This window comes from Pongo pygmaeus, chromosome 11 (genome assembly GCF_028885625.2).
Source record: "Pongo pygmaeus isolate AG05252 chromosome 11, NHGRI_mPonPyg2-v2.0_pri, whole genome shotgun sequence".
NCBI classification, from domain to species: Eukaryota; Metazoa; Chordata; class Mammalia; order Primates; family Hominidae; genus Pongo; species Pongo pygmaeus.
Window position 1 is genome coordinate 38,644,225 of NC_072384.2, and position 23,539 is coordinate 38,667,763.

Genomic DNA, 23,539 nt, shown 5'->3' on the forward strand with positions numbered 1-23,539 from the left:
TATTTTCTCACAATTCTGGAGGTTGAAATTTGGAAATTTGGAAATTGGAAGACATACCTTGAAGTGTTCTTGATGGAGACAATTCTTGATGCCAGTTAAGATTGGACTCCTCTCCATGAGTGGTTTTGAAAAGTAACCTAAGTATTCACAGCAATCAAGAGTTCAGCTCAGAAATAAATAGACTGACAGGAAACAACTGTTTTTGCAATCATTCTGTCCCATTGGCTTGGATCAGGCCTGTCACTAGAGTGGGTAAACAATGGCAGGGGATCCAATGCCTGCTTGTGCACAGTTAAACTAATCCTTATATCACAATTGTGCCCTATAATCAGAAGTCACTTGACACTGACACGAAATAGTGAAAGAAAATGATTTGAACCTGGAATTGTATAATTGGCTATGCTAGCATTCTAACAAAAGGGATAAATGAGATTTTTCCAAACAGGTATACACTACAGAAAGAGAAAAAATAAATCCATGGGGAAAAAAAGTGTGAGTGAATGATTTAGTAAATCTTATATTTAACTCTGAACATTTATTTTGCTTTACATTTAAAAATATTGTTATCTATTTTCTACTAAAAACCTAAGACATAATCAAAATACGAAGAAGCTGCAGTGAATGAATGCTTATATTTTTATTTTCTGTTTGGGAAATAGACTATATAAATATTTATTAAGACTTGTTTAATAAATGTGTTAGAAATGTGAAAGTAGCCACTAGATTACAATACTATATCTACATATCAAATCATTAGAAGAAAAAGTTAGAATTAAGAAAACAGAATCAAAAAGGCAGAAAGGTAAGAAAAGGAATAAGAAAATGGAACAAAAAATTTAAGATAAAATATCAGGAATAATGCAAAATGCATCAATAATCATACTAAAATAGGATGAATTACATCTTTTATTAAGAAGTAAATTCTCATTTGAATTTTGGTTAAAAAATAAACACCTCATAAAAGACAAAAGTTGACAATAACACAAAATTTGAATATAATGCAATGTTAAAACATTAGAAGGCAGATACTAAATAAAATTACAGAGATATAGCAATACTAACATTAGACTGAACATTTCTCATTATGTATAGATTCAGTGGGATTTTAAAGAAGGATAAAAAGAGGTATTTAATTATAATAAATGTTATTATCCACTCAAAACACATTAGTCGCAAATATTTATGTACCTACTAAAAATAGTATTAAAATATATTAATACCTTTGAATTTTTTTTTTTTTTTTTTGACACTGTGCCTGCTTTGTCACCCAGGCTGGAGTGCAGTGATGCGATCTCAGCTCACTGCAACCTCTGCCTCCCGGGTTCAAATGATTCTCCTGCCTCAGCCTCCTGAGTTCAAGCGATTCTCTTGCCTCAGCCTCCTGAGTAGGTGGGATTACAGGAGCACGACACTACGCCTGGCTAATTTTTTTATTTTTAGTGGAGATGGGGTTTCACTATGTTGGTCAGGCTGGTCTTGAACTCCTGACCTCTTGATCCACCCGCCTAAGCCTCCCAAAGTGCTAGGATTACAGGCGTGAGCCCCTGTGCCTGACCAATAGCTTTGAATTTAAAACACCTAGTGAAACATGAAAATATTTGACAAATCACAATCATTGTGGCAGACTTCAGCAAATTTTTCTCAGCAATTTTAAGATCAAGAAATTATACCAAAGGTTGACTAACAGGAATAAAGTCTGATATGATAAAAAATTTCCTTCATAGAGTGAAAATTTCTAAAACACAGCTCAATGTAGGAAGGATAGAAACAGTTCATAAAATACAAGTTAAACGGTAAGCATTTAAATAGATGTACAAAAGCATCAATAACTAGAAAAATGCATATGTAAACACTTTTTTTTAACTCTATCAGACTTTAAAGAGTGTGGCCGGATGCGGTGGCTCACGCCTGTAATCCCAACACTTTGGAAGGCCGAGGCGGGCAGATCACAAGGTCAGGAGATCAAGACCATCCTGGTTAACACGGTGAAACCCCGTCTCTTTTAAAAATACAAAAAAAAAAAAAAAAAAAAAAAACAGCCAGGCGTGGTGGCGGGCGCCTATAGTCCCAGCTACTTGGGAGGCTGAGGCAGGAGAATGGAGTGAACCTGGAAGGCGGAGCTTGCGGTGAGCCGAGATCGCGCCACTGCACTCCAGCCTGGGCAACAGAGCGAGACTTCGTCTCAAAAAAAGAAAACAAAACAAAACAAGAAAAACTTTAAAGAGTGTGATAATATCCAGTGTTGGTGTGGATACAGAAAGGAGGGATCCCATAGAGTGAGATCGTGATTGGTTTAGCCTAGGAGCAACTTGCCAGCAAGAGCCAAAATTAAAAACCTAAAAAAACCCCTAATCTTTGATCCAATAATTTCAATGCTATGACTCTACCCTAATGAAATATTTGTGTGTTTAAGAATGCTACTGTAACATTGTCTATATGAATGAAAAATTATAACTATTCTAAACATCTATCAATTAGGAAACCAGTTGAATAAAATTATAGTATATTAACAAAGAATTACATATATTAGCATGTAAATACTAGAAAAATTACTAGATATCTCTTGATGTCACTCTTAATTTTAGGAATTGCTGAGGCAGGTGGTGGAAAGCAATAAGGAAAAGGATAAGGAGTAATGTTCCTGTTTTTCTCTAAATATATATTTGAATATTTTTCAGAAAGGAAATATTAATGTGTCCTATATGTGAAATTAAAAATAACCACAGCAGGCTGAATAGATGTTTACCCCATATTACAATTAAGTGAATTGAATTATTAGAGTAGCTATTAAACCAGTAAGTTGAATGACCATGATATGAATTTAGGAAGGTTCTTTTCAAGACCAGTTGAACTGTCTTTTATCAGAAATAGTTAAAAGTCTTAAAGATATTAGGTTGTAGTCATTTATATTCTTTCCCACACTTTATTTGTCATTAACTAGATGCCTGTGCTTTAGCATATGCCAAAGTATCAATGCGCCTGATTGAAGTTTGACGAACTGGTACATGTCAGTGCATTTCCAGGGTTTTCTCTATGTTGAATCAAATATGATAGCAAGTTGTCATTCTGCCTTATGGCCCATGCATTTGCATTTGGGGGAAATATAATTTTTTTCTGGTAAGCATAAGTTTAAATGAATACATCGAATTTTTAGCTTCTTTCCTTTAAAATGCTACATGTTAAAATATGTCAATCAGGCACACTTTTTAAAGCTTTACAAATGTTACATGATCTGAACAGTTTATTCTGCCAATAACTTTAGGTAATGGGAATTTTATTGTATATTAGTTGAAATCAATCAAGTTTATAAGGCACATGATAAAAATGGAAAATAATCCAGTCGTGTAACCGTAAAAACTAAATGCTGTTTTGCCTGCAGAATTGTTTGGAAATAGGTTTATTATTGCCTTATAAAAGTCAGGAGGTATTTATGATTGATGAAGAGAAAAAAATCACTACCTTAGGGATATGTAACACAAATCTGAGGTTCTGACTGAATCTGAATAGTATTCATGGCACATAGCCTAGAGTCTTTTCCCTGGTGGTTTTACAGCTTGGGCTTTATTGTTGACCTACATCATTAGCTAACTATATCATTAGAATTGGGAGTATTTAGCAATTTAGCAAATCCTAGACTGATTACTTAGGTGCAAACCTAGATTTGTCACAAAAAGGAATTATTCATTTTTTTAGTCATCTAAATCCTGCCCATCTTGGCAACTTTAGGTGTTATATCTGGATTACAAAACTCAACAAAAATGTGTAATTATGAGATTTTGTTACTGGAGAGGTTATTGTGTGTGTGTGTGTATGTGGGTGCACACTTGTATATCTGTATGCAAATGGATAAAGAACATGGAAAGAGAAAAGGATATCACAAACAGAAGAATATTTTCAGAATTGTTATCTTATCTTCAAGATGGGGGATGATTCTCTGCATTCTTCTCTTTAATTCTTGATATTTTTGCAATTTGCCTCTGTTGCCTCAGTTTCCATGGATTGTCCAAGACTTAAATTAGGAAAAATGGAACAGGTCAGTAAAAATCCTCTAGGAATTTTTACCTTCTAATAAGTGTTGTAAGTAGTGTCTAGGCATCTCCTTCTCTCTCCCACCCCACCAAGCAATTGAATGACTAAAATATGGTAATTTTTGGAGAAAAACTATGGAAAAATTTCCAGAGTTAATGATGACGACATACAAGCAATAATTATCATCATTGTGTGACCTCTATAATAGGGCTGTGTAATATTTCTGCTGGTTTTGTTAAGACATATATAATGTTCTATGCCTAGGGGTGTTGTGGCATTAGCAATGATTGAGTAGCTAAATACAGCAGAGGTTTCCACACCACTATTAGAAATAGTGCTCCCTGCACAAAAATTGTGGTAATATACTCATTCATGTCAAAAGCTAGTACAAAAATATAAGAGGCTAATAAATGTCCAATAATATGTATTTCAAATAGGTAATTAGAATTATACCCATATAAGGAGTACAGTAACATCACTAAAAATATTATTGAAGTAAATTTACTGACACTCAATGTATGTAGTGGAAGAAAAAGCATTTGCTTCAAGGCAATCTGTGAAATTAACCATAATCTAGTGTTTTTAAAAGTAAGGTACATGTGGGTGATTTTGTATATTAAAAATGAATCTAAAAGTAATATCTTCTGTGTTGATTGGTTAGACTGGAAGCTCTGCAGGTGCCAGGGAAACTTTATTGTTAACTATTATGTCCCAGATAGCTACCATGCTATGTGGCATATAAAATATGTTCAATATATATTTGAATAATTAAATTATATTTCCATAGCAAATAGTTTAATATCTACCAAGTAATATTTGGTTAAAAAATGAAAGAAATTATTACTATTAATGTCTATCAAGAAACAGAACTAGAAAACACCATGTAATTACCAGAAGAGTTATTCAGCTCTATAGCTTGCATGTGTGGCACCTTAAGGCAATTACATGAGGTCAAATAATTAAAAGGACCCATGAAACTATATAGAAAGCTTTAATAAAGGTGAAGGATACAGTCCAACTGGAGAAAAAAATCACAGGCAAATAGCAGAGAGGTTCTAGAAGTACAGGCCCAGATCCCAGGCACCTTGCTCAGTAACACAAGAAATACTTTATTTTTACATCATGAACCCACAAGAAATATGCAAGTTACCTTAGTTTCAGGAGAGCCAAAGCACTGGTAAATGTAGCTCAGAGTTGGCTAGGCAACCATATAAATCTGACACATTTTCAATAAACAATATAAACAAGCTGGTACAGGTTGCCTTCCAATGAGTTTTGGTCTTTAAATAATCACAGTATAGTATCATTAATAACTACAGGATAGGAATAACTTTCATTTCTATCTTGGCCAAGGGCAGTCAGTACCATGATTCCAGGCATTGTTGGAGATAAGAATGGGACAACTTAAGCCACCTGCAAGTTAAACTATCCTTGCGCAGCCTTTTCATGGGAATTCGAAAAAGGCACTATCCTGGTATATCTAGTGCTTGATGAGCCAATAATCTGAAGGAACAGGTAAAGCTTTCCTCCTCTGGGATCATAGCCCCATAGACATACAGTCTCCACTAAGGGACAGATCCAGTTGTGGACAATGACCAGAGGCTCAGTCTAGCAGACATGCTTCTTAAATTGAGATTATGGTGACATCTACTCCTGAATGCAGTTGATATCAAAGGGGTCCAAACTACTCCAGTGCTACGGGGCTGTACTGTGTCCCCTTCAAAATTTACATGTTGAAACCTTACTCTCAGTTCCTCAAAATGTGTCTATATTTAGAGATAGGGCCTTTAGAGAGGTAATTAATTTAAAATGAGGTCTCTAGGGTGGGCCCTAATTCAACATAACTGGTGCTCTTATAAGAAGGAGACACAGAAATACACAGAGGGAAGACCCTGTCAAGACAGGGAGAGGATGACTACAAGCTAAGGAAAAAGGCCTTGGAAGAAACCAACCCTGCTCAGATTTGATCTTGGACTTCTAGCCTCTAGAACTCTGAGGAAATGGCTTTCCATTGTTTAAGCCACCCAGTCTGTGGTATTTGTTATAGTGGCCTGAGAAAGCTAATACAGCACATCTGCTAGTGAAGTGGAACTCAATAAGGGTCAACGTAAGATTATTAGTGTTTGAAGAACAAGGTAAGCAGATGATGTTCAGATGGTAAAAAATCACAAAATACTTAATAAGTGTAAACAAATGTTTATATCAATTTCCAGCAACCATGCCGTGTACAGAGTCAGGACACATGATTCAAGAAGGTTTGTGAGATGGGGCTTGACCTTGGTTTTGTAACATTTGATATGAGGCAAGGAGGTTCAAGGCAGCATTTACAGTGTAGAAGAGGCAGAACTCACAATACCACAACTGGAGTTTCAAGTGAGCATTTGATCCCAGCCAAGAATCACATGTGAAGAAATTACAAGATAGGACACAAGGTAAGCATAGGAAAAGTAAACATAAACTTAAAGAGTAAAATGGTAATTTTACTCATTTAGGATTTGCTTTATAAAATCCAGCCTAACTATAATGATATTAAGAAGCAAAACAGAAATGAGCACATGTGCTGGAAGGAAAATGGCAGATAGGAGTCAGGACTAAATTGCCGCTCTCACTTGGATGGACAGAGCAGTGTGTGGGGACTCAGATCACGAACTGTTGCTCCAGAAACTACTGCAGGTACATACCAGGAAAGCTGAGAGAATCCACAGACCCTTTGAAGGAAGCAGACTGCTCCTGCAGGACCCAGGAAACAGTCCAAATACTGTGAGTGCCCAAAGTGTGAAAGTATAAAAGGGGGATCATCTGCCCCTGAACACACACCCTCACTGAGGAACCTGAAGGTCCAGATCATGGGAGAAGGATTTGACCTCACCTGGAGCTGAGATGAATTTATAGAGCCCAGCAAAATACAGAAGAAGCAGCAGGAAGAGCCCTGTGGGCTCTCTTGGTCCCCAGGGAAGCCATTTCTGACTTTGTCTTGAAGTTGTCCTTGGGGAGGGCTGCCAGAGGAAATGAGAAAAGACCACAAAGAGAAGAAAACTTCCAGCTGAACTTTGTAATAATTTCAACTGAATGTAAAGTTTCCTTGATGGATCTTGGGGGAGAGGGTGAATCTGGAGTGGAGACACAGCACAGAAGCCACAGTAGGCAGAGAGGTGTAAAACCTGAAAACCCTGCTTGCTTTCTAAGCCAGGAGGCTGGTAGCCTGGAACAAATGATCAGTCCTGATCACCCGCTGCCTGGAAATAAACTCAGTGCTACTGGTGGGCACGGTGAGAGTGAAACCAACCTTTTGGGCTGCATGGGAGCTAGATGAAACCTTTGGCTGCTGGCTTTCCCTGACTTCCCTGACAACCTGCATAACACAGCAGAAGCAGCCATAATCCCCCTGGGAATATAACTCCATTGGCCGAGGAACCATACCCCATACCCTATAGCAGCCACAATAAGCCCCACCCAAGGACAGTCTGAGCTCAGGCACACCTAACCCTGACTTATTTGATGGTCTTTCTCTACCCACCCTGGTAGCCAAAGACAAAGGGCACAATTTCTTGGGAGCTCTAGGGTCCTGTCCACCTCCGGAGCCTCCCTACACTACCACAACGATGCTGTCTTGAAAGTGCCACCTCCTGGCAAGAGGCCAACCAACACAAAATTGGAGTAATAAACAAAACTAAGGACCCTCACAGAGTCCATTTCACTCCCCTGCCACCACCACCAAAGCAGGTGCCAGTATGCATGGCTAGGAGACCTGAAGACGGTTCACATCACAGAACCCTTTGCAGAAACACACCCAGTATGAGCCTGGAGCCTGGTAGTTCCACTGGGTGGCTAGATCCAGAATAAAAATAACAACTACTGCAGTTCCGGCCTCAAGAAATCACATCCTTTTGGGAAGGGGCAGAATGCTACATCAAAGGAGCACCCCGTGGGACAAAAGGATCTGAACAGCAGCCCTCAAACCACAGACCTTCCTCCTGACATAGTCTGCGCAAATGAGAAGGAACCAGAAAAACAATTCTGGTAATATGAAAAAACAAGATTCTTTAATACACCTAAAAGATCACACTAGCTTACCAGCAATGGATCCAAACCAAGAAAAAAGTCCTTAATTGCCAGAAAAATAATTCAGAAGGTTGATTATTAAGCTGATCAATGAGGCACCAGAGAAAGGTGAAGTTGAATTTAATGAAATCAAAAAGTACACAAGATATGAAGGGAAGGATCCTCAGTGAAACATATAGCATATATAAAAAATAATCACAACTTCTGGAAATGAAGGACACATTTAGAGAAATGTGAAATGCACTGGAAAGTCTCAGCAATAGAATTGAATAAGCAGAAGAAAGAACTTCAGAGCTCAAAGACAAGGTTTTTGAATTAACCCAATCAAAGACAAATAAAAATGAACAAAAAAAAACACAAAGCTTTCAAGAAGTTTGGGATTATGTTAAATGACCAAATCTAAGAATAATTGGTGTTCTTGAGGAAGAAAAGAAATCTAGGTTTTGAAAAATATATTTCAGGGAATAATCAAGGTAAGCTTCCAAGGCCTTGCTGGAGACCTAGACATCCAAATACAAGAAGCTCAAAGAACACCTGAGAAATTTATCACAAAAAGACAATTGCCTAGGCACATAGTCGTCTGGTTATCTAAAGTCAAAATAAAGGAAAGAATCTTAAGAGCTCTGAGGCAAAAGCACCAGGTAAACTATAAAGGAAAACCTATCAGATTAACAGCAGATTTATCAGCAGAAACCCTATAAGCTAGAAGGTATTGGGGACCTATATTCAGCCTCCTTAAACAAAACTATTATCAACCAAGAATTTTGTATCCAGAGAAACTAAGCTTCACAGATGAAGGAAATATAGTCTTCTTCAGAAAAACAAATGCTGAGATAATTCTCCACTGCCAAAGTAGCACTACAAGAACGGCTAAAATGTGCCCTAAATCTTGAAACAAATCCTTGAAACATGTCAAAATAGAACCTCCTTAAAATATACATGTCACAGGATCTATAAAACAAAAACACAATACATAAATAAACAAAACAAGGTATTCAGGACACAAATAGAATGATGAATAGAATAGTACCTCACATCCCATTACTAACATTGAATGTTAATGGCCTAAATGTTTCAATTAAAAGATACAGAATAGCAGAATGGGGAAGAATTCACAAACTAAGCATCTGTTATCTTCGAGAGACTCACCTAACACATAAGTACTAACATAAACTTAAGGTAAAGGGGTAGAAAAACATATTCCATGCAAATGAACACCAAAAGCAAGCAAGAATACCTATTGTTATATAGGACAAAACAAACTTTAAGCAACACCCATTAAAAAAGACAAAGAGGGACATTACATAATGATAAAAGGACTTGTCAAACAGGAAAATATCACAGTATTAAATATATACGCACCTAACACTGGTGCTCCCAAATTTATAAAGCAGTTACTACTAGACCTAAAAATTGAGACAGCAACACAGTAATAGTGGGGGACTTCAATACTACACTGACAGCACTATAGAGGGCATCAAGACAGAAAGTCAACAACAAAAAAATAGATTTAAAATATACCCCAGAAAAAATGATCTTAACCGACATCTATAGAGCACTGTACCCAACAACTGCAGAATATACATTCTATTAATCAGCACATGGAACATTCTCTAAGATAGACCATATGATAGGCCACAAAACAAGTCTCAATACATTTAAGAAAATTAAAATTATATCAAGTACTGTCTGAGACCACAGTGGAATAAAATTGGAATTCAACTCCAGAAGGAACATTCAAAACCATGCAAATACATGGAAATTAAATAACCTACTCCTGAATTATCGTTGGGTCAACAATGAAATCAAGATGGAGATTTAAAACTTCTTTAAACTGAACAATAATGACTCGACCTATCAAAACCTCTGGAATATGGCAAAGGCAGTGCTAAGAGGAAAGTTCATAGCATTAAATGCCTACATGAAAAAGTCTAAAAGAGCACAAATAGACAATTTGAGGTCATATCTCAAGGAACTAGAGAAACAAGAACAAACCAAACCTAAATCCATCAGAAGAAAAGAAATAACAAAGATCAGAGCAGAACAAAATAAAATTGAAACAAAAAAATACAAAAGGTAAATGAAACAAAAAGCTGATTCTTTGAAAAGATAAAATCGATAAAACCATTAATGAGATTAATCAAGAAAAGAAGAGAGATGATCCAATTAGAAAAGAAATGGGAGATATTTCAATCAATACAAGAGAAATAGAAAAGATCATTCAAGACTACTGTGAACACCTTTATGCACATAAACTAGAAAACCTAGTGGAGATGGATAAATTCTTGGAAATATAAAACCATCCAAGATTAAATCAGGAAGAAGTAGAACCTCTGAACAGACCAATAACAAGCAGTAAGATTGAAATGTTAATAAAATAATACCAACAAAAAAAGTCCAGGACCAGACAGATTCACAGCTGAATTCTATCAAGCAGTCAAGGAAGAATTGGTACCAATCCTATTGACACTATCCTACAAGATAGAGAAAAAGGGAATCCTCCCTAAATCATTCTATGAAGCCAGTATTGCCCTAATACTAAAGCCAAGAAAAAAAACATAACAAAAAAAGAAAACTATAGACCAATATCCCAATGAAATTGATGCAAAAATCCTTAACAAAACACTAACTAACCAAATCCAACAGCATATCAAAAAGATACCCAACCATCATCAAGTGGGTTTCATACCAGGTATGCAGGGATGGTTTAACATACTCAAGTCAATAAATGTGATACACCCCATAAACATAATTAAAAACAAAAATCACATGATCATCTCAATAGATGCAGAAAAATCATTTGACAAAATTGAGCATCCCTTTATGATTAAAACCCTCAGCAAAATCAGCATAGGAGGAACATATCTTAATGTAATAAAAGCCATTTATGACAAACCCACAGCCAACATAACACTCAACAGGGAAAAGTTGAAAGCATACCACCTGAGAAATGGAACACGAAAGAGATGACCACTCTGACCACTTCTGTTTAACATGGTACTGGAATTTCTAGCCAGAGCAATCAGACAAGAGAAAGAAGTAAAGGGCATCCAAATCGGTAAAGAAGAAGCCAAACTGTTGCTGTTTGCTGATTATATGATCATATATACCTAGAAAACCCTAAAGAATCTCCAAAAAGCCCCTTGAACTGATAAATGAATTCAGCAAAGTTTCAGCATACAAAATTAATGTACACAAATCAGTAGCTCTGCTGTATGCCCATAGCAACTGAACTGAGAATCAAGAACTCAACCATTTTTACAATAGCTATAAAACAACAACAACAACAACAACAACAAAACCGTTAAGAACATACCCAACCAAGTGGATGAAAGATCCCTACAAGGAAAACTACAAAACATTGCTGAAAGAAGTCATAGACAACACAAACAATTGGAAACACATCGTATGTTCATGGATGTGTAGCATCGATACTGTGAAAATTACCTTACTGCCAAAAGCAATCTACAAATTCAATGTAGTTCCCATCAAAATACCACCATCACTCTTAACAGAACTAGAAGAAAACAATCCTAAAATTCATATGGAACCAAAAAAAAAGCCCATATAGCCAAAGCAAGACTAAGCAAAAAGAACAAATCTGGAGGCATCACGTTGCCTAATTTACACTCTACTATAAGACCATAGTCACCAAAATAGCATGGTACTGGCATGAAAATAGCCACATAGACCAATGGAAGAGAATAGAGAATCCAGAAATAAAGCAAAGTACTTACAGCCAACTGATCTTTGACAAAGCAAACAAAAACAAAGTCAGGAAAGGACACCATATTCAACAAATGGTGCTGGGATAATTGGCAAGCCACATGTAGAAAAATGGAAATGAATCCTCATCTCTCACCTTATAAAAAATCAACTCAAGATGGATCAAGGACTTACATCTAAGACATGAAACCATTAAAATTCTAGAAAATAACATCAGGAAAACCTTTCTAAACATTGGCTTGGGTAAAGACTTCATGACCAAGAACCCAAAAGCAAATGCAACAAAAGCAAAGATAAATAGATGGAACTTAATTAAACTAAAAAGCTTCTGCATAGCAAAAGAAACAATCAGTACAGTAAACAGACAACCCACTGAGTTGGAGAAAATCTTCGCAATCTATACATCCAACAACAAACTAATATCCAAAATCTACAAGGAACTTAAACAAATCAGCAAGACATAAAGGACATGAATAGACAATATTCAAAAGAAAATATAAAAACAGCCAATGGGGCCGGGCGAGGTGACTCACGCCTGTGATCCCAGCACTTTGGGAGGCCGAGGTGGGCAGACCACGAGGTCAGGAGATCATGGCCATCCTGGCTAATATGGTGAAACACCGTCTCTACTGAAAACACAAAAAATTAGCCGGGCATGGTGGCAGGCACCTGTAGTCCCAGCTACTCAGGAGGCTGAGGCAGGACTATGGCGTGAACCCGGGAATCGGAGCTTGTAGTGAGCGGAGATGGCGCCACTGCACTACAGTCTGGGCGACAGAGCGAGACTCCGTCTCAAAAACAAAACAAAACAAAAAAATGGCCAACGAACATATGAAAAAATGCTCAACATCACTAATGATCAGGGAAATGCAAATCAAAACCACAATGCAATACCACCTTATTCCTGCAACAATGGCCATAATAAAAAAGCAAAGAATAATAGATGCTGTGAAAAGTGAATGCTATTATTCTTTACCCAGAGGTAAGGAAGTCATAATACAAAAAGGATATTTGTGCATGCATGTTTATAGCAGCACGATTTGCAATTGTAATAATATGGAAGCAGCCCAAATGCCGGTCAATGAGTGGATAAATAAATTGTGACACACACACACACACACACACACCATGGAATACTACTCAGCCCTAAAAAGAAATGAAATAATGGCATCCACAGCAACCTGGAATGAATTAGACACAATTATTCTAAGTGAAGTAACTCAGGAATGGAAAACCAAACACTGTATGTTCTCACTCATAAGTGGGAGCTAAGCTATGAGGTTGCAAAGGCATAAGAATGATACAATGGACTTTGGGGACTCAGGAGAAAGAGCAGGAGGGTGATGAGGGATAAAAAAACTACACATTGGGTACAGTGTACACTGCTCAGGTGTTGGGTGCACCAAAACCTCAGAAATCAACACTAGAGACCTTATTCGTGTAAGCAAACACCACCTGTTCCCCAAAAATCTACTGAAAAAAAAAAATAAGAAGCAAAACAAAATGGGAATTAAGAGCCAAATTCTGGTGCCAGAGTCCGATGCAAATTCTAGGCTGTGTGACTTATCATCTGTGTGATCTTAGACATGCTATTAATTTTAAACCTATTTTTCTCCCAGTTTCCCAATCTGTAAAACAAGTATAATAATAACAGCACCTAATTCAAAGAGGTGGTTTTCGAATCAAATGTAATAATAACAGATATAAGATTCTTAGAAGTGTGCATATAACTTTGTATATTACACTTTGTATATAAGATGTAAGCATTGTGTGTAAGCCATTCTTATTATTCTTCCCAGAGGCAGAAATGAAGCAAAGCTGCAGCATAGGGTGGAGCCTGGACTGATGCTTTTAAGTGGGCCAGATGCCTCTGCTCTAATGTGATTAGTATTTGGTCAGAACAGACATTTCTCTTCTCATTAATTTCCATTCCTGGGTGAACAGGTTGTTTCAACAACTCCCATTCTGTGCTATTGTACAATTCCTAAGGCCGGCTCACCTCTCTGACTTTTGAAGACTGAACTGTTTTTCTTTTTATGGATTTTATTCAGTAGATTATACTTTGGGATTGATATATATTTTACTTTCTTGACCATATCTACTAGACTTTCAAGCTCCATGAGGGCAAGAGCTACATCTGTTTTCACCAGTGTGTATTTAATATTGAACAAAGCACCTGGAACATAGTTTAAAGAAAGAAGGACTTAACCCTTACCACATGGACCCGGCATTCGATTCTTCTGCTTTGGTAATAACTTCTGGCTCCCTTCTTTGACACCGTTCATGGCTCACATCTTTGCTGGCTCTATACTCACTTCTGCAAGTTAATATCTTACTCACTCCAATTCCATCCTTAGAACTCAATCACCTATTAGAATTTCACCACTGGTGACCCCTGAATGAGTCCTGGGCATGAGGAGTATTGAGATGTCGGTATGAGAATCAAGCAAAGTTATTGCACCAATAACTTCAGAATGCACTGCATATGCAAAAAATAAATCATAATAACTTATCCCAGTATGCCAATTTTGTGCGTTGTGGTCATATCAACTTTCATCCCTACTAAAAAATAGTTATTTGGAAAACAATCTTGTCACAGAGTAATGGGATATGTAATAGATAATACCATTAAGCTATATCTAAATGACTAAATGACTCTGATTTTGTCTTCTTTCATTCTCACTAAGTATATTTTACTATCCCCAACCCATCTCAATAGTAACTACAAGGTTGAGAATATGCTATCATTGACTCATAATGCTATGCTGCTAAGGGTGTTCTCAAAGATGATTCGGTAGGTGTGAAAACTGTCCCTGGAAAGATGGTCACTTGCCCTAAGTCATATTACAATATAGATATAGACTGTGTTCCCTCTATTGTATTAGAATTCTTCCCTATGGATCTACCATAATAAAATGAAAAGTTAGTCATTGGAATATACAGTGTACATCTCCATCAGAGTATATTATACCTTATATAGTGATAATTGGCTACATACCTTGGCAATAAGCTTTGTCCTTTCACGTGGGGTGCACCTTTATGCTTGATGCTTCAGCTATTACTGATTATATTTCATCAATTTATATTTTTTCTCCAAAGTAAGGGCACATAATTATTAGTGCTGATGTTGGATTGTATTAAATTAGTTGCAGTTTTGAATTAAAAAATTGCTTTCCAAGCAGGATGGATTGTTTACTTATTTCATCAGACAGTTGTAGCAGTGAAGATTGAGAAGCCTTTAATGACTTGGAATTTTCTTTTTATTATGCTATTGAACAAATTACAGAGCTAATGAGATTTACACTAAGTGGAAAATCTCTGCATCACCTGCTGTTTTGTGGGTCTTAGAAAAAAATTATTGGCAATTCTTTTCTTTCTACAATTAAACAAAGTTTTGTTTTTAAACAATATTTTCTCTGAATGTAAAATGTAAAATAAAAGCTCACATTCTTTCCTTGTGGGAATTAAATTTGACATGAAAAATGAAACACAGAGTTCACATCAAGGGTCTCTTTATACACTAAAATACTTAATCAAAATAATGCAATGGTAGGAACTAAGTTTGGTATCGGGAAACCTGAGTTCAAATCACAGCTCTTTTACATTTAGTTTTTAAATAGAAAAAATCACCTACTGTCTCAGCCTCAATTTTCTCAGGTAAAAAATATCAGTATTTATGTGAACTATAAGTCAAAGTACACCTGTAAAGAATGAGACCAATTGCCTAAAACATTATAAAACCTCAGTAAATAGTAGTGGTGTTGAAGTTGTCATTGACACTGAAAACCATCACTATATATTCTTTTTAGGACATTTTATTTTATTTGTTTATTTATTATTACTATTATTTTGAGAAGGAGTTTTGCTCTTGTTGCCCAGGCTGGACTGCAGTGGCACTATCTTGGCTCACTGCCACTTCTGCCTCCCAGGTTCAAGCTAGTCTCCTGCCTCAGCCTTCCAAGTAGCTGGGATTACAGGCATGCACTACCATGTCCAGCTAATTTTGTATTTTTAGTAGAGACAGGATTTCACCATGTTGTTCAGGCTGGTCTCGAACTCCTGACCTCAAGTGATCCACCCGCCTCGGCCTCCCAGAGTGCTGGGATTACAAGTGTGAGCCACCACATCTAGCCTACAGGACATTTTAAATAGTTGGTTTGCGTGGAGATGAGCAACCCTACAGTATTGTAAGAAAATACACTAAATTACCTTTAATCTTTCATTAGTGACTATTACAAGACATGAAGGTTTAAGAAGAAAAGAAAATTAGAATTAAAAGGGAAATAGATTAGATGAAAATAGCAAATTGGAAACCATTACCATGACAGGTCAATACTTTCACCTGGACTTAATAAATAGGAATAGGACCTTTTTAAATTTGACTGGGCGATAGTTTAGAGTAAAGGAAAAGAAAGAGATTAAATTAGATGATGCTCATTGGTCATAATTCACATGGAGACATTATTTTATTTGGAAGTTTATGGGCTTTTCTTCCTGCTCTCTCTTACTTACCCAAGCCTTTTTGTTCCACATTGCTAAAGTACCACTGCTGCTCTGAAAGAAAATAAGCAAAACAGGCCCACAATCCAACTCTGATCTCAAAAGAGATGAGTTCCCCTCTACCCTAGGCACAGTATTTTTTGTTTTTCAAGTTTCTAAACAATAAAGGAAACTAGTTTCTTATTACCTTGATAGATATTTCTGTGGAGCTGTACGAGGGCACCCGGGTTGCCACTGAAATCTAGATAAATGATTCAATAAAGATACACAAGTATATAATAGAGGTTCATGTGGTCTGCAAAACATAATACACAACACATTAACCCTCTCCATGAGAAATAAGAAAAACGTGCACATCTATCTAAATACCTCTGGAATTGTGAGCTCAATGCCTTTATATCATTGACTGAAAAATATGTTTCTGTGGAAATATCCCCCTTGCTGGGACTTTTCTATCCAAAGCAAACTGCCAGTTTAAAGTAGTCCTCAGTCAAGCAGCCATAAAGCAGCAAAAGAAAATAAGTCTGTGATTTTAAAACCTGCTGTTTGGTACAGAAAATAAAAGACAGCATATTCTAAAGGAGCTGTGGCTTTCCCCCATGAAGCACCTCTCAGCTCCAGAGACTTGGGGTAGCAATTCTTCAAAACAAGTAACACTGTAACCCAGGCTTGCCTCAAATTTTCCTGAGAATGGGTTCCCCTGAATCCATCCTTCACCATGCACTTTCCTCCCCTGCTTCTTAATGTTTTAAATTCTTTTATAGAAGTACAATCTTTTAATTTTAAGACTTAAAAATGTTTAATATGCAAATAGCCCCCAGTAAGATGTATGATCTATCTTTTAAGCATTCGTTCAACAATCACATATCAAGCACCTACTCTATTTGCTGTCTGCCGGATACTCTACCAAGTCCTGGTGATAGAGATATCAATACTAAGAGGTCAAAAAGCACCTAAAGACTACTTAGTGGTGAATATAAAAAAGCAAATGAGCAGATACAGAGAGCGAGATAGTGCTACTTTTCCAATAGTGGTAAGAAAGGGAAAGGGGTGTCATGGGAATACGAAGGAGAGAAACATAATCTGATATCAGAATATCAAGGAAATGTTGAAAGAAGTGGCTTCTAACCTAAGACCTGAAAAAAGGAGGGTTAGTTGAAAAGGAAAAGGGATGAATTTGAAGAGTAGTTCATACAGGGCAGGTGTGCTAGGAAGAAGTAGGATTATCCCTTCGTAGAAAGAAAGAAATACAAAGACCAGAGTCCCTGCTTTGGATGCATTCTGTGTAAACTAGTGTGGCTGCGGCTTGAAGCATACCTGGGAAGGGTGCAGAGTGGCACAGATGAGGGTGGCGAAGGAAGCAGGTTCTGTCACAGAGGGCTCTGTAAACCAGAGCTTATCAAAGCATAGGCAGAAGACCGTCGCTTTCAGCTTGTTGTGGGAGCTAAGTAGAAATGCAGAACCTGATTTAGGGGATGCAGCATTGAGCCTCAGGTTCTACAATTCTACTAGGTTCTCATATACCCATTTTTAGCAGCAAGCTATAAGCCACCTTAAGAGGTGGTTCTTCATCTTATGGACAATCCATGGAAGGATATGATATGTACTTAAAAAAATTACTCTAGTTGTATCAAGGAGGCCTATTTCTTGACACAATGCATCATTCAAGACATTGAATGAATTAATGAATTAATCAATATGTGACTTAATTTATTTTTATAAATCCTAATGTTTAGATCCTAATTTTTTTAACTTAAAAAATACTTTCACTTAGAGGCTCTTTCTGTGAAGGTAGAGGTGTGGAAATACGCAAACTATAGAAAATACTATTGTGCTTGATTTATAGATAATTGAGTGAATATTACTGGACATTTTCATTCTGATATACCAATGAAATATAGATCAAGGATTTCTTTTTTATTGAGTACAGTTTCTAGTTGCTGTGAATTTTTTATATGCTTCTGATGAACAGAGATTGGAGTTGTTTGGGCCATGGCTGGACAATCCTGGGGGCCACTGATTGGGAAAACAAGCTCATTAGAGAGAGAGGGAGTATCAGTGCTCACCTACACTTGGAAGTTTGACTTGGTAGATCAGCTTTAGGGGAATTGGCCCTACTTGTTTTATTTGCTCTGAGCCAGGGTTGTCATGAAAAGTAGAAAGTGAGTATTTTAAATTATTTTTTATAGAGAGGGAGAAAAAATGAGAATGAGGGCACACAGCTGCCTATTTCTCAAGAATATTGCTCAGCTCAGAGTCTCAGAGTCAAAGAATTCCTCCCAGGCTGTTGTTGATTATGACTTATGAAAGGGCACCTGTCCAACCTGACAAGTGTACACAGTGCTGTAGGCTTCAACTTTCCATTAGTAACAAGAGCCCCAAAAGGTTAATTTGTTTTGGCACTTGCTGATTACTTTCTGTGTTCGTCTCATTCTGAGACTTCACATTCACGATCTGATTTAGGGGCTCTACTTAGCAACATATTGTCATTTTTCCCGACTTATTGCTAGCTTTGGTCTTGTGATCTCTAAATGCAGGTAAATAGCTGAAATCAATTTTCTGTTTAGAGGGGTTGATGACACCTAGAGGAATTTGCAAATCTCTCTTCTTGGATGTGTTTGGGCGTCATGCTGAAGCATTATCTCAAATGGATGGAATTTGAGGCCTTCTCCTGTTCATGACCTTGGTGCAGGTCCCCTTAGTTTTGGCTTATTTGATTCCTTGTAATGGTTTTCTCAAGTACTTCATCAGCTGCAAAATTTTGAGGAACATTAATATTTTAATTTATTTCTTTTTGTAAAAAAAATTTAATAAATTTAGTAGACAAAAAATTCCACGCTGTTTGCACATGTTCAGGACCTCTATAATAACCCAACCCTCTTACCTTACTTCTATGAAAGCCCCCAGGTGGGTTAGCCTGCCAAAGCGCATCACATCCATAATCTCTCACTCAGCCATCAGACCTTTCATTCAACTACTACCTGGGCTTCCACGAGCTATATACAGGTTTCTATCCTACTTTCTTTTCTCTTACCTCATTTCTTTAGACTTCCTATCATGAGGTTATTGACCCATGTAGGATTTTGAAACACATACCTGGAATCTAGGGACACACACACACACATATACACACCACACACACCTCACATGGCATTGCAGGAAAAAACGAACTAAAAGTGTTTGCTTTCAAAATCAGTGACAAAATTGAGTTCTTAATATACAATGTTATAGAGAGGTACTGTGATTCGTAAAGACAAGAAGAATAATACAATAAATTTGACAAAACAATAGTCAAAACACTAAAGCTAGCAGAGTATACAAATAGAAATAGAAACAGTTGAAAATGTATGAGAAGACAGTCAACCTCACTAATTTCTATTGAAATGAAATAATATGAAGAGTTTGTTTTGACTACCATATGGGTCAATATGAAAATGTTAAATTGTCAGATATATTTCTGCCTAGCAAACCATCCCAAAACATGGTGACTTAAAATAACAACTACTTATTTTTTTCTCATGTCTCTACTTCAGAGATTTGTGTGATCACTTTTTCACTCCGTGTGCCACTGGTAATCCTGGCTGGGGCCACTCACACAGCTCAGTTCAACTGGGTAGCTGGGCTGAATTGAAGTTCCAGAAGGCTCCACTCACACATCTGATTCACCGTACTTTTTCATGTGGCCTTTCTCTTTCTCTTCATGTCATCTCGGCATTTATTTGGTAATCTTGACCTTATTTACTTCCTGGTGGCTGGCATTCCCAAACAAAAGTGAAAGCTGCCAGTCCTCATAGGGGCTGGGCCTCCAGCTGGTGTAGGTAGGGTTAAATCTGCTGTATTATATTGGTCAGAGCAAGTCAAAATCAGTAGAGATTCAAAAGGAGGGGAAAAAGACTCCTCTTTCAACGGCAGAGGTGGGATACATAGAGAAGGAATCATAAGAGGAAACTTTTGAGGACTGCTGCAGTTGAAATTCAGAGTTACAAAGAGTGGAAGGAAAGAAGGAGAAAGGTCTCATCAGGTTTTTGTGGAAATGAACAATGAAATAGAATACTAAAAAGGCACTCACAATTACGTTCAAAGCTATATAAATCAACAAAATCATGTTATTTTACCTAGAGATGTATTTACTAGGAATCTATCCTGTAGAAAACCCAAGTTTTACCAATACTTAAAAGAAATTGTTCAGTACAATATTTTTTTTTGTAAAACTTAGGGGGAAAAAACCAAATGCTTATCATTGGAAGTTAGGTTAAATATAATATGGGATGTCTACATAATTAAATACTGTGAAACTCTTAAATACCTGGGACTTTGGCTAAGATGAAAAGGTGTCCAAATTGAAATTCTGTGCCAATTAATTCTTATTTATTCATTGACTTATTTAAAAAAAAAAAGCAGCTAGTGTCTGTTGTACTAAAGCAGTGGAAGAAAGTTAACCTTTGTAAGACTTGACCTCTGATTAGGGTTTTCAGGACCTTGAATTACAATTATTACATTGTGAGTACTAAATCTGAAGTCAGATTTTAACTTAGGATTATTTTCAAACAAAATTTTTAAAATTTAGCACTTTGTTTTCTATAGCCTGAAGCTTAATCTCTTTTGAAATAGGATTAGTAGAAAATTATAGCTAATTAATTTAACTACAACAAATCTGTATCCAATGTACAATTACTTTTATGGTAGGACTTATAGTTACTGATCGTTGGTGTACAGTTATAATGGACAAATTTTAACACAGAATAAAGTAAGACTGACATATTTTTTTCCTGATTTGTAAAATCTAATTGTTCAATCTTCCTAATGCAATATCAGCATTTAATTGATAGATGGTAAATATTCTGTAATTAGTGTTGCTCAGGGACTATCATGGCATGTTAACTGTGGTAAGGGAAGCTAGTCATGAACAAGAGAAGTAGTGAACTCTTAATAACCTGCACTCATAGAAGGCAGGGTCTGGGTGTGTGGTCCAGTGCAGTGCAGAGCACCAAAGCATACACACCACAGTGCTAGTATCGCCCAGAATGACATATTTAGTGAGAAATTAAGAACCACATTAGTGCTCTCCTTAATCGTAAATTTATTGTTCTCTAGACCTGGGGCTTGTCTGTTGCTAGCTAACTTGACAACCCTTGAAACTGCCTGGCTCTCCCAACGCTAGAATTCAATCAGAGAGTCTGCCTTGTAGATGCCCAGGTATAAGGTAAGGCTAAGGAATGAGCAGCTGTCTTCTATCCCTCTATCAATATCTCTTCACTGAATAGGGCAGGCTCTTATGCTGAGTGATTTTATGGACAACCAGAACGGCCCTTGGCACTTGTGAGTAACCTTGGCTCCTGGCCATTTCAGCCCATATCTCACTGATGATTGTGGCTTGTATTAGGCTTGGGATGGTCAGAAGTCTGGAGAGTCTTTGGGATGGTGGGAGGCAGGAAGAAAGTCCCAAAGATCTCAAGAAAGATACGAGTTGTTATCTTTTCTAGGAAGTGCGGTCTAAACTAGTACTCACCCTGCCTGAAGAATGGGGAACAGAGGGAAATTCTGAAACATTCTTTCTCTTTTCTGCAACTAGATTCAGAATAACACCTTCAAGATCTCAGCTGAAACCCTAGGCAACTCCAAAGATTCGCAACTTTGGGGGTTTGTGGATATGTTGTTATTTGGTAGAGAAGCCTAGTAGTGTCCATAATCTCTAGAGATACTGCATTGCCACTGACATCACATGATGACTGGGGATGCCAGGCTGTTGCTGTTTTTAACGTCACCATTTGATTATACTGTGGTGAAGCACACAGCATACCAGTGACCAGGTAGCAGCATCAATCTATTTTAGCTCATTTCATTTGACACATCATTGAATAATAATGAGAGCTAATTTTAAACAGTCTAGCAGTCTGCCTTTTCATGGAATATGTCTATGCTGAGAATAGTTTCACTGTGGATTGAAAAATTTACTATTCCTGAGCATGCAACTAATTTTGGAAAAAAGTGATTATGATTTAACTTAACCTTTATATTTGACTAGAAGGGACCTGACATTTTTTTCTATTATGGAAATACTGAAACTTTCTTCCTGGAAGGAGGATGCCATAGATTAACTGGAGGAATATCAGGGATCCTATCCTACTCACATACTGTCTTGAGGCAATTCAGAATGACCCTTTAATTTGGCAGGAATCGGTCTAAGATGAGCGATTCAGGTGAAGGAGCTATAATTTATTTTTTAACCTCAATCATTCAGTGTCATTTTGGCAGTTCTCTGTTGGTAAATATGTTTCTTCATCTCTGAGTCCTCTTGCAAAAGCAAATCTAAACAAGTCTGTCAGAACTGAGTTGTCAGTGCTAATCACCATGGTTATATTTGGTGATACATCCGTGGTAGCTGGAATTCAGTTGACTCACAAAATCGTCAAGCCTAATGCATCCCTCACTTACAATGCCATGACATGACTGATTGATTTAAGAACTACTTTTTCCTTCTCCACTCTACCCTCACACACGCCCACACACACACACCCAATTGTCTGTATGTTATTTAGAAGAAATCTGTATTTCCTCAGTCTCTGTTTCACTAGGGATAGTAAGGAGAGGTAGACAGAAAAAAAAAATACATATATATATATATATATATATACACACACACACACACACACTTTTGCTTCTATATCCAAGACTTGCACCCAGGCCTCTTTCTTCTCACAGAAGACTTTTCCCCTCAACCACATTTTTCTCTGACTACTTCTTTCCTTTATAGCCAAATTTCTTTAAAAAGGGGGCTTATAGCTGCCACCACTGTCTCACCTCCTCTCAACACTTGATTCCACTATGATCTACTTCCACTTTCACAACTTCACTGAATTTACTCTTGTCAATTATAAACAATGTCCTTCTGGCTGGGTGGGAGGCTCACACCTGTAATCCCAGCACTTTAGGAGGCCAAGGCAGGAGGATCACGAGGTCAGGAGATGGAGACTATTCTGGCTAAAACGGTGAAACCCTGTCTCTACTAAAAATACAAAAAATTAGCAGGGTGTGGTGGCCGGCGCCTGTAGTCCCAGCTACTCGGGAGGCTGAGGCAGGAGAATGGCGTGAACCTGGGAGGCGGAGCTTGCAGTGAGTCGAGATCACACCACTGCGCTCCAGTCTGGGCGACAGAGCTAGGCTCCATCTCAAAAAAATGAAATGAAGTGAAATAAAATAAAACAAAATAAAATAAAATAAA

At 37.2% G+C, this 23,539-nt stretch overlaps 1 long non-coding RNA gene across 1 annotated transcript in view; it reads left to right on the top strand.

The window, feature by feature from the left end:
• The window catches only part of LOC134737755 (uncharacterized), a 152,076-nt gene that overhangs the window by 39,784 nt on the left and 88,753 nt on the right, over window positions 1-23,539 (top strand). The window lies entirely within an intron of this gene.